At 43.6% G+C, this 11,682-nt stretch overlaps 1 pseudogene; it reads right to left on the bottom strand.

The window, feature by feature from the left end:
• Positions 1-509: 509 nt before the first annotated feature.
• LOC108177924 (large ribosomal subunit protein eL37-like) lies at positions 510-780 on the bottom strand (annotated as a pseudogene).
• Positions 781-11,682: the final 10,902 nt, after the last annotated feature.

Below are 11,682 nucleotides of genomic sequence, written 5' to 3'. Positions count from 1 at the left end.
TTCTGTGTATGCTTGAAAATAAAGAGTATCCTGGAATTAGATGGATTTTTGTGGGATGTGTCTGTTATGTTCATTTGGACTATAGTATTGTTCAAGTCTACTATTTCTTTGCTGATTTTCTGCCTATGATCCACCTATTGTTTGAAGGTGGGGGAAAATGTCTGAGCTTCCCTTCTATTATTGGATTTCTATTCTTCTGTTCAGTTCTTCAAATTTTTCATTCTTTTTGTTACTTTGGGTAACTTCAAATGAACTGTCTTGATTTCATTGATTGTTCACTTGATTGAGTCTGTTGTTAAGTCTCCGTTTAGAAGTTTTCATTTCAGGCATATATTCTTTAGCTCTAAATTTTCTGCTTGTTTCATTTTATGGTTTCCATGTCTTTGCTAAGCTGCTTATTTTGTTCATGCATTACTCCTGATTTTATTTAGTTACCTGAGTCCTCTTATAGCTCATTCAACTTTTTTTTTTTAATAGATCATTTATTGCTTGACTAATTGTTGGATTTCTCAGGATGAACTGGGTGGTGCAACAGTTGCCTTCTTGGGTTTAGATGTTTTTCCTTCATGGAATCCATGTCTAAATCTGCAGCATACAATTTTTAGGTGGTATTTCGTCTTTTAGCCTTGGCACTCCAGTTATGCTTTCTCATGTACTTGGCATGGTAGCCATATTTTCACAGATCGACTTCTGAACATGGTATGCTTTGTGGCCACAGCAGCTGCACAATGTGTATGTCTTGTTGAGATCCTTTCCCAACGATGACATTCCCTTTATCATTTCCCTTCTGCAGCTGAGACCAAAAAGACCCTCACTCAACTTCTTTAATATGATTATTTTGAAATTTTTTTCAGAATGTTCATAAATATCAATTTCATTAGGGTTGGCAATATGTGCTTTATTTTGTTTCTGTGTTAGTTTTTGACTGCTATAACAACATATCTGAGGGTAAGTAATTTATAAATAAGTGAAACTTGTTTAACTCACAGTTCTGGAGTTTCAAGAACATGGTGTTGGCACCTACCTGACTTTGGTGAGGACCTCATGGCAGGTGCAATCACAATGGTGGCAGGGTATACAGAATGGTGAAGTGGCACATATGGGTGAAGGGTTGTAGGAGCTGTCAGGCCCCCTAATTGTTGCTGTAGATTCATTCTGAGAGGAGAGGCATGGTGGGGGCAAGAAGCGTGGAGTCACCTCACAGACCCCAGGAGTCGAGTGAAAGCAGGCCAGAGGTGAGTAACCTGCAGACTCGTTTATTTCAGTTGGTACAGCAGCTTAAATAGCCAAGGCAGCCAATCTAGTCAAGGGGCGGTTTATGCTCTAACCAATCACAGCCTATTGCTAGGCAGTATCCGAAGCCATCCATTCACAGCCTGTTGCCAGGCAGGCTCTGTTGCCAGGTGGTTTCCCAGGGGTTTCTGAAGCTACTCCTGAGTAACTGATGTTTGCTTGCCAGTGGCCATCTTGGCATGGCCTCCTCATTCCACCACATTTCCCCCTTTTCATTTATTTTTGAGCAATGGGAGGCATGATTCTTGGCTATACCATTGTTGACCCCATTTCCATGTGGTCTCCATATGTGGCTGGGCCTGTCTTAGGCTGTCTCCCAGGGGATCTTACCCGTCATTTACTAACCAGCCCTCAAAACGGGAGTGCTTGCTCAGATAGGGGTAGGAATGAGGAACAATGGTAATCAGGAATGGCATGACCACACGCAGGCTGCGGGCTGTTTGAGTGGCTGACCAGAGCTAGTGGGGTATAGAGCAGTAATCGATGTGGCTATGGGCAGTTTCTCAGGGTAGGATGATAGGGCAGCAGCTTGATAATTGGTAGCAGGTGCATCCACTAACAAGGTGAGCTCTCAGTCTTGTTTAGCTGGTTCTGGTTGACTGTCAGTTGCAGGCTTGATGTTTCTGGCTGGTACCAATATGAGCTGTCCTGTATTCTCTGGAAAGACACAAGCATATCCTCGACCCTTGGTTAGCAGAAGGTGTGGTCCCTTCCATTCTCCTGTCAGGGGGTCTTTACACCTAACCGTAGGGGCTGGGGTCTGGGATGGAAAGGATCCCCAGTGTTTATAATCTGGGCTGATCCCTTGGGAATCAAAAGTAAGAAAATTGATAGTGAAAAGGACCTCAGTCAAAGCAAGATGTGGGTCTGGGGGCGTATGATTGTTTTTCTGTCTTTGTAAGAGATCTTTAATTGTCCTATGAGTTCTTTCAATGATTGCCTGTGGGTTGTATGGGATACCTGTGGCAGACTGTATGTTCCAAGATTTCAGGAAGGAATTAAATTCCTGAGATGTATATGCTGGCCTGTTATCAGTCTTTATGGTCCAGGGGACAACAAGGACCAGCATGGCTTACTTAACCACCTTTATCACATTACTAGCCTTTTCTCTGGATTGGGCTATTGCAAATACAGCCTTTGAATAAGTATCTACCACCACATGGACAAACTTAAGTTTACCAAAGGAGTTAATGTGGGTGACATCCACTTGCTAGAGCTTATTAGAAGCAAGGCCTCATGGGTTCACTCCTGCTTGTTGCAGTGGGCCTAACAGGGTGAGGGGCGCACAATTCTTGCAACAGTGCACTAGATGTTTGCATTGGCTCATTGTTAGCTCCGGGAAAAGGTAACATCTGGAGTAGCCTGTCCACTGGTGATTGTCAGGTGATTGTCAACCTGTCCTGGGAAATTTGTCATTAAAGTTTGAAAGAGCATGCTATTCTGCATCAATGTGGACAGTTCTAATTGTGATAGGGTAGGACCACTATATCTGGCTCTGTGTTAAATATCTTATTGGCATAATATCTTATTTTAAGTCCCATCATAAGGATGGCATCTACTTTGTTAACTATTTTATGACACTCACTCCAGGCTTTGTGCACCCAAAAAAGTGGTCCATGTTGTTGCCAAATAACTCCTAAGGGGGCCTTGAGGGTATATATGGTTATGGCAAATAGAGGCACCTGAGGGTCATATCTAAAGGTTTTTAAATTTGACAACTGGGTGTTGATCTTTTTTATAGTGGATTTGGCTGCTGGTGTCAATGTGATTTTTGAAGAAGGGCTGTTCCCCTTAGTAAATCCAATAGTGGTCTAAGCTCTGCAGGTGTTAGGGGAAGGAAGGGCTTCAGCCAATTGATTTGGCCACATAGTTGCTGAAGTTCTTTAAGTGAGCATTTATGCTTCACTTTTAGGTTTGGGCACATTGGAGATATATGGGAGGAGATTTGATAGCCCAAAAATTGAAAGAGAGGAAAATGTTGTACATTTTCTGTGGCAATAGACAAACCCAGGAATTGTAAATTTCTTACCATTTCACTCAGGCCTTCAGAGTTGCCGCATTCTCGTGAGCAAGTAAGATATCATCCACATAATGTATGACCAAGCACTGATCTTTAAGTGTGCTGGATGCATGAAAAACGTATCTTTGGCAAATGGCAGGGCTATTTTTCTTGCCTTGTCGGAGTACTGTCCACTGAAATCTTTTTGCAGGGAGCTGAAAATTGGGCTTCTATACTGTAAAGGCGAAGTAGGCCTTATCCTCCTCCATGATGGGAATGGAAAAGAAGTAATCTTTGATATCAATGGTAACTATGTGGTATCCATTAGGAATGGCCCCTGGATGGAGAATGCCAGCCTGGAATGTTCCCATCTTTTTTAATGATTTTGTTAATGGCTGTCAAATCCTGTAGTAGCCTGTATTTTCCCTGTTTCTTTAGTATCACAAAAATGGGCATGTTGTGAGGGCTAGTGGAGGACTCTATGTGTCCCTTTTCCAATTGTTTCTGTACCAATTCTCTAAGGATGCCAAGTTTGGGTTGTAATATTGGCCACTGTTCTACCCAGATGTTCCCTGTTTTTTTTCCATTCAATGGGGATTGGGCCTGGCTTTTGTATAAGGTGAGCAGTGGCCCCTAGAATTGGGGGTGAATCTTACTTGTAGGCTCTCTATTAAAGCTGTTGGCTTGTGGAGATTTGTGATCCGTAGAAAGGACCACTTGCATTTGCGAGAGCACATCTCTCCCCGATAAGGTCATGGAAACCTCAGCAATTAGTGGAAAGATAGTTCCTGTATCTCCATTGTCATCTTGCCATGTTACAGGCGTGATGACCTGATCAGCCAATTTTAATCCTCGGGCCCAGGGAACTGTCTTCCAATGTTGCATTTTTCTTGTGTCCCTAGTTTTTAAGACAGTGGCATCTGCCCCCATACCAATTAAACCCACAAAGGCAACGTCATCTAAATATAGGGTCGATTTTGGCCTCAGATTGAAGATAGGCATTGACCAGTTAATGGTGGTGGGACTCCCTCTTACTTGCTGGGCTGAGGGCTGCTCTGCTGGAGGTTTAAGGGCTTGGTCTTGCAATCTTTTGCCCAATGAAAGCCCCCCCCCCTTTTTTTTATCTGAGACACAGTGTTTTGGGCTTGCCCCATTTGTCAACATTTGGGCAATTTCGCTGCAGGTGTCCCGTTTCCTGACATCCCCAACAAACTGGAGGATCATTAGACTTCCTTGTGTTCAGTTTGTTAATGGCTGCAGTTAGGGCCTGTATGGGTGTATCAGCAGGGTTTACCTCCTTTGCAGCTACTATCCATTTAGAAATGTCTTCATTACAGACTGGGGCGATTGCAGCTTTTTCCTCTTTGGTAGCACCTTCCCAAGCTAATTGTATGACCAAATTGTCTTGATCAGGGCCAAGTGGCAATCTTTTCTCTACTGCCTCCAAGACTCTGGCAAGGAAATCAGGGAACCATTCGCCTGGGCCTTGAACTAGATTTTTAAAGAGCTGTCTATAATTAGGAGGATTTATATTTTTTAAGGCTCTAAGTGCCAAATCTCTGACCTGATCAAAATACGCAACTACCCCAATGTGGGTCTGTTCATGAGGATATATGTAGGTGCCAAGGCTTGTAAGCATATCAAATGTTACTGCTATTCCATAGGCAGCATTATTCCTTGCCACAGTTTCAGCCTCTTCCTCATAGGAGGCTTTCTACTTTAAGAACTGTGGTCTCGACAAACGTGCTTTGAGCAGTGTAACCCAGTCAAAATGAGTTTAAAGTTTCTCTACCCATTGTGTGAGTACTTGTCCAAAGTAGGGAGAGTCAAAACCTGACTCTTGAGAAGCCTTTTTTAGCATAGTAAGGTCATTTATAGGCATTGGAATCCAGGGCCTGAATTCTGCATCCACTCCTACATTAACGGCAAACATGTGGGTGGGATGGGGTCTAGTGGCTGCCCTGAGAGCCTGGGTACCCGAGGACTGCCACAAATGTGGGGATCCTCACTGGGTGCAAATGGGATGACCTCGCATGGGTTATTGCCTCGAGGTTGTCTAAGTTCATCCCAGGAGTCTTTGGGAGGTGGCTAACTAGGCATTGCTACATTGTTTAGTGTCATGTCATTTTCACTGTGGCAGCTCTCTCTCCCTAAGTCATCAACTATTGCCTGTGAGGCAGAGGCCTGGAGTTACAGGCTCTTATCATTCACAGATTCATTGTGTTTGGTAATATGTGTGGGATTCTGAGAGAGGGTATCTTTCCCATGTTTGAGTGTTAAAGAGCAGCACGCCATGCCAACTCTAGCCAAAGGAAAGACACCCATAGCACTGCAGCCATAACAAAACAAATTTCTAGCATCTCAGCGGCTGATGGCATTATGCAGGGGGTTCCCCACATTAGACGAACAGACAGTGGTGTGTCAGATCGTACGTATGTCCTGTGCTTAGTGGGGGACTTCCTTGATTCGTTAGGTCAAGGCCATATGCCCACACGGTGTCTCCGCAGCGTCACCTCTCTAGAGTGAGGGAAGATGACTTGGTTCCGAATTCTTGGATGATCAGTCCCGTATGTGAATTTGCCAGGTGAACCGAAAGTAAAAGGAGGAGCCAAGAAGCAGCGTGCGCCTCAGGGTGGTGTGTGCCTAACCTGGGGTCACTTAGACTGAGGACAAGGACAAGGAAAGGGGCGTAGGAGGGGGTTCTGTGTTCACTCTCACAGAACCGAACAGCATAAAAAACACTGAGGGGCCTACTTGCCGAAATCAAGGGGGGACCTCGCTGAGTCTGACATGCTGTCTCTTTCTCAGTCATGTTGGTGCGCTAGATATTGAAGTGGATTCGTTCTGAGAGGAGAGGCATGGTGGGGGCAAGAGGCACAGAGTCACCACACAGATCCGGGGATCTGGCTGAAGCGGGCCAGAGGTGAGCAGCCTGCAAACTCATTTATTTCAGTTGGTACAGCAGCTTAAATAGCCAAGGCAGCCAATCTAGTCAAGGGGCGGTTTATGCTCTAACCAATCACAGCCTATTGCTAGGCAGTATCTGAAGCCATCCATTCACAGCCTGTTGCCAGGCAGGCTCCGTTGCCAGGTGGTTTCCCAGGGGTTTCTGAAGCTACTCCTGAGTAACTGATGTTTGCTTGCCAGTGGCCATCTTGACATGGCCTTCTCATTCCGCCACACCTAATAACTACTCATTTGTTTTTTGGTGGAAATTCTTTTTTCAATTTTTATTTATGTATTTCATTTTATTTGAAAAGCAGAGAGAGAGAGAGAGAGAGAGAGAGAGAGAGAGATCTGAAGGAGCACAGGGATGAAGGAGCCAGCCTGGAGGTTGAGGTTACAGAGACCTGATGCCGGGGCCACATAGGACCTAACACCACAGAGGCTATTTCATTGCTAGGGGCTGTATGGTGTTTGAATCTGCCTAGTTTCCTAGGACCTAGAGAGAGAGAGAGAGAGAGAGAGAGAGATGGAAAGAAAGCCTCTATCTTCTTGTTCCTCCTCTTTTGCCTGTAATAACCAGAAACTCTGAGTCTCCTTTGTGGGTGGTAGAAACCCAAGTATTTGGGTCATCATCTGCTGACTCCCAAGGTGTGCACTAACAGGAATTTGTATCATAAGTAGAGTGTCAGGGACTCAAACTAGGTGCTCTGAAAAGGGATGGAGGCATCCTAAGTAGTGACCTAACTGCAGTAGCACATTCCTGACCCTAATAACTCATTCTAGTGAAAGCTAACTGGAGCCATGCCAGAACTACATCAATCTCTTCTGAGGTCAGTTCCCCCAGTGATGTAATCACTTTCCATTCCACCTCTTAAAGGTTCCACCAGCTCTCACCATCACCATACTGGGGACTAAATTTTCCGCACATAGAAGTTTTGGAGAAATGCCTTATTGAAACAATAATTTTGATGATATCATGTTTCCCTGATTATGTGTGATCCTTATGGTCATGCATTGGTTTCTGTGCATTTGAAAAAACAGGTACTTAGTCCATTCCTTTCAGGTTACATCATCTGGGAAAGCCCTTCATCAGTCAGCCCATCCAGAGATTCTGGACAGGCTGTCTGGTAGGGTCTGCAGGACAATTTACTGTTAAGAGTCCTCAGCCATGCTGGCTTGGTGCCTGCTTCAGTAGGTGATTGGATCCAGTCCCATCCTTGAGCTTGACACTCAACCCTGGTCCTCAAGGGCTAGCCTGAGCCCACAGTTTACTAGATTGCGCCTGTTGGCTGGGAGTAAAGAAGACTGAGCCTGGAGTTGGAGACTACAGGAACAAGCCTGGATCCTGGGGCCAATTTGAAGCTAGAGTTCATGGGAGGAGACCTATTAAGCAGTTTTCTAAGGGTGATCATAGGTCCTGTGTCCATGAGAGTGAGCCTGGGCTCTGTATTAGCAGAGGCAAACCTGGTGCTGTGATAGTACTGAATCTGCAGAGGCTATTCTGGCAATGAGATTGGCCTGGTTCCTGGGTCCATGGGAGCTGATCTTGAGCCCTAGAGGGATGACCTAGTGATGGGGGTAAGTTTGGAGCCTGAATCTGAACCCAGGAAAGCAGGACTCTGTCCTGTAACCTGGGTCCACAGGAGTGGTCTTGGAGCCTGAGTCTATTTTGGCTGGCCTAGTGCTGGGAGAGGCTGGACCTTGGATCTGAAGGAGCACAGGGATGAAGGAGCCAGCCTGGAGGCTGAGGCTACAGAGACCTGATGCTGGGGCCACATGGGACCTAAGACCACAGAGGCTATTTCATTGCTAGGGGCTGTATGGTGTTTGAATCTGCCTAGTTTCCTAGGACCTAGAGAAAATCTGGCCCTGGGGCTGATCTGGAGGTAAGGGCTACTAGGTCTGGCCTGGAGACTGTCTAGGGAAGCTAGACTGGCACTGAGGTGGGCCTGGAAACAGTGTATGGGGCCTACCGGCAGACAAGGGCCACGGGGGCTGGCCTGGCATTGAAACTGATACTGGCCTGAAGTTTGGAACTTCGGGGACCTGACTGGTGTTGTTTTACTGGGGCAGACCCAGAACTGGTATCTAAGGCCAAGTTCTAAGCCCACTTCACTCTCTTTCCCCCACATGAAGAACATCTCTCCCAGTATTGTGCAAATTGGGGTTGGGGCAATGGTGACATGGGTAATATAAAACTGTGCTTCTTATTTTTGTCAACACATTTTTTCTTATTTCTGTGCCACATCCAGATGCTGTAACTTCTCATCAAGTTTCCTTAGCTCTTGAGAAGTTATTTTTGCATCTGGATAGTTCTACAAAGTGCTATTTCTATGAGGAGAGAGCCACTAGACAGTTCCATATTGCTATCTTGCCCACACCACTCCATTTACTAAAGCTCTAGAATCTCTACAGCTTTGGAACTAAAACCAAAAAAAAAAAAAAAAAAAAAAAAAGCTGCAAAACAAGAAACAAAAAAGCAAAACCCAGAGAGGTAGAAGTCAATACCTCTTCCTATGCATTATCATCTACTAGGAGTTGGGTGGGCACAGACAGAGCTGGTGCCAACTCTCAGTGTGTAATGCAACCTTGATTATCTTTGCTTTCATAGGCATTTAGGAAAATAACGTTCTGCTTTATTATAAAATACACAGGAAAAGACAAACTATTTTCTTCTACTCCATCTTTCCTTTGAAAAAGGAACTGAATTGAAAGATGAGAATAAAGACAACTGGACATCACAGAGTGGGCAGGTTCAAAGTACTAGAACTTACTTTGGGAGATTCAGAGGATTCGGACCATAATATTCATCAGTATCTGGGTCCTCTCCAAATCCAGAGACACAAGGACTGTAAGCTTCTGTTCCTTGAGGTCAGGCATTGCCTAATAATGACTAGACATGGTCAATGAAATGTGAGTAGGAATGACACATGGCACTTCTAGTCCAGATCACTGGTGTGGGATCGCCAAACAATGGGGCTATTTGGGATAGGGATGGTAAGACAGGATACAACAGAGCATCTTCAAACCTTGATTGCAACCACCACGGGAGGGCAAGTTGTCCTGGACACTATCATGGACTGCAGAGAACTTTCTGTGGATTAGACGTAAACCTTTGTGCTCTCCCCCATCTAGAACTTGAGAGAGTGCTGATGAGAAGAAAAAGGTTTCTGTTGTGCTGAAAACCATTCAGAAGAAGCAGAAGAATTTCACAGAAGTGCCCGAGAAACATGTTTGCCTGAAGGACTTTTTAAAAGGCAGGCAAATAGCTTATCTATGAAAAAGCTAAGCACTATCACAAGATAGGCGGATGCATAGGACTGGGCTTTGAATGGCAGGGAAGGCAAGAAAAGCTGGTGATTTCTATGTATCCACACAGCCCACATTGGCATTTGTGATTGGGAACAGAGGTAACAATATTGTGAGCCCCAGAGTGAAGTGTTCACTTCAGCTTCACCAGATCCTCACTGGCACCTCTGTTAAGCTCAGCAAAGCTTAAGCTGACATGCTGAAGATTGTGAAATCCTCTATTACATGGGGGTACCTGAATCTGAAGTCAGTAAATGAGCTAACTTAAAAGTGAGGTCATGGCAAACTCAGTCCGAAGTAAACTGGCTTAACAGAGAACACTGATTGCCCGATCTCTTGGTCAGTTGGGCATCATCTGAATGGAAGATCTGATTCATGAGATACAGACTTTGGGGAAAGGATGTGAGGAAGCAAATAACTTCCTAAGGCCCTTCAACTTATCTTCTCCATGAGGTGAGATGAAGAAATGACCAATTGTGTAGAGGATGAACATGCTGGCAACAGCATAGAACAGATTAACAGGCTTATTACGAAGAAGAATCAAGGGCCTACCGTGCTGTCTCTGTAATCTGGTCAGATAATAAATTGAGGCTGCTCTTAAATTGAAAGAAAAAAGAAGCACAATCCTCTGTGGGGTTGAATGGGGGTAGAATAGCAACTTATTCCAGCTTATGTTGAACAGTACAGGGAGTATGGATATTACTTTTACTCTTCTTTTGGTAACTTTCTTTACATTTTGCTGTTTCTAAGAAGGCACACCATTGCAAAGTTTGCCCACTTCTGTTTTGTTTTTGCTCCATCTCAAACCTAGGATACAAGATGCATGGAAGGTTGCAACTGTTGGATTGATATGAAGAAGTGGCTGCTCCTTTTCTCTTCAGAATTATTTTCATCACCTAATGGTTTACACAATAATGGTCTCCACAGACACCAGGTACCTGTTTTCAGGCACTTCCTCCATTCTGGCCATACCGTACTCTACCCTTATTCTAATACAGAAGAGTGAAAGGAAAGCAAGTGGTATTAGCAGGCTCCATCAGTGGGTACCCTCTCCCCTCACCAAGCCAGGAGGAATTGTGACACTTCAGGAGGTCCAGGTTCCTCTTTGTAAAGTAGTAGGCCTCATTTTTACCTTCCATTCACCACAGAATCTGCAGACTTATTTCTTGGCAAGGCATATTTAATGTGGTTTGGTTGTCTTCTTCCCACCCCTCCCAGGGTATGAAAATAATATATCTCAAGTGACTTAGAAAGGAAGTATTCCTGAAAGATACTTTACATTATTTCTATGGTTTGTTAACCATCCCGTCGTGTCTTCATTCCATGTTTTTCTTTTTTTTTTTTCTTAAAGATCTATTTATTTTACTTGAAAGTCAGAGTTACAGAAAGGCAGAGGCAGAGAGAGAGAGAGAGAAGATAGGATTTAAAGTCAGAAGACATGTTTTAATATCTAACTTTAAAAGTTACTGGCTAATTATATGTCTAATAAAAACCTTCTCCAGGCTTTATTTTCTCCACATGGATGATAAAGAATTCACACCCAACTTTAACTGATGAGTCTTGCTGACTCATAAGCACTATGTAACTATCATAGAAATGAAGTATATTTTACTCTGAGCCCTGAACATCACTGAGCTGTGCCCAGGATTTAATGAATTCACAATTCTTCTCAGAAAATAGAATTGGTGTTTGGCATGGTCCTAACTCATAATATTTGTATATTTCAGAAGCTCTAGCTTAAATTTATATAATGTAATAGTAATGAAATGATATTTTATAATATTTTACAGTATTGTTTCACACTATAACACCTAGCACTCATTATTTGACATCTTTGATTTGACATCAACTGAGACTGTTGGAACTCTTAAGAGTTTGGTAAAGTTGCAGGATATAAAATTAACACACAAAAATCAATAGCCTTCATGTACCCGACAATACTATGGCTGAGAAAGAACTTTTAAGATCAGTCCCATTCACAATAGCTACAAAAAATTTAACAAATTAAACAATAATACATTTAAACAAGGATGTGAAAGATCTCTAAGATGAAAATGACAAAACATTAAAGGAAGAAACAGAACACACAGAAAAATGGACAAATCATCCATGTTCATGGACTGAAGAATTAATAT

Source organism: Oryctolagus cuniculus, chromosome 4 (genome assembly GCF_051225735.1).
Source record: "Oryctolagus cuniculus isolate XC-2025 breed Fujian yellow rabbit chromosome 4, ASM5122573v1, whole genome shotgun sequence".
NCBI lineage: Eukaryota > Metazoa > Chordata > Mammalia > Lagomorpha > Leporidae > Oryctolagus > Oryctolagus cuniculus.
Note: the sequence above shows the minus strand (reverse complement) of the source record. Positions and strands in the feature narration are given on the sequence as shown.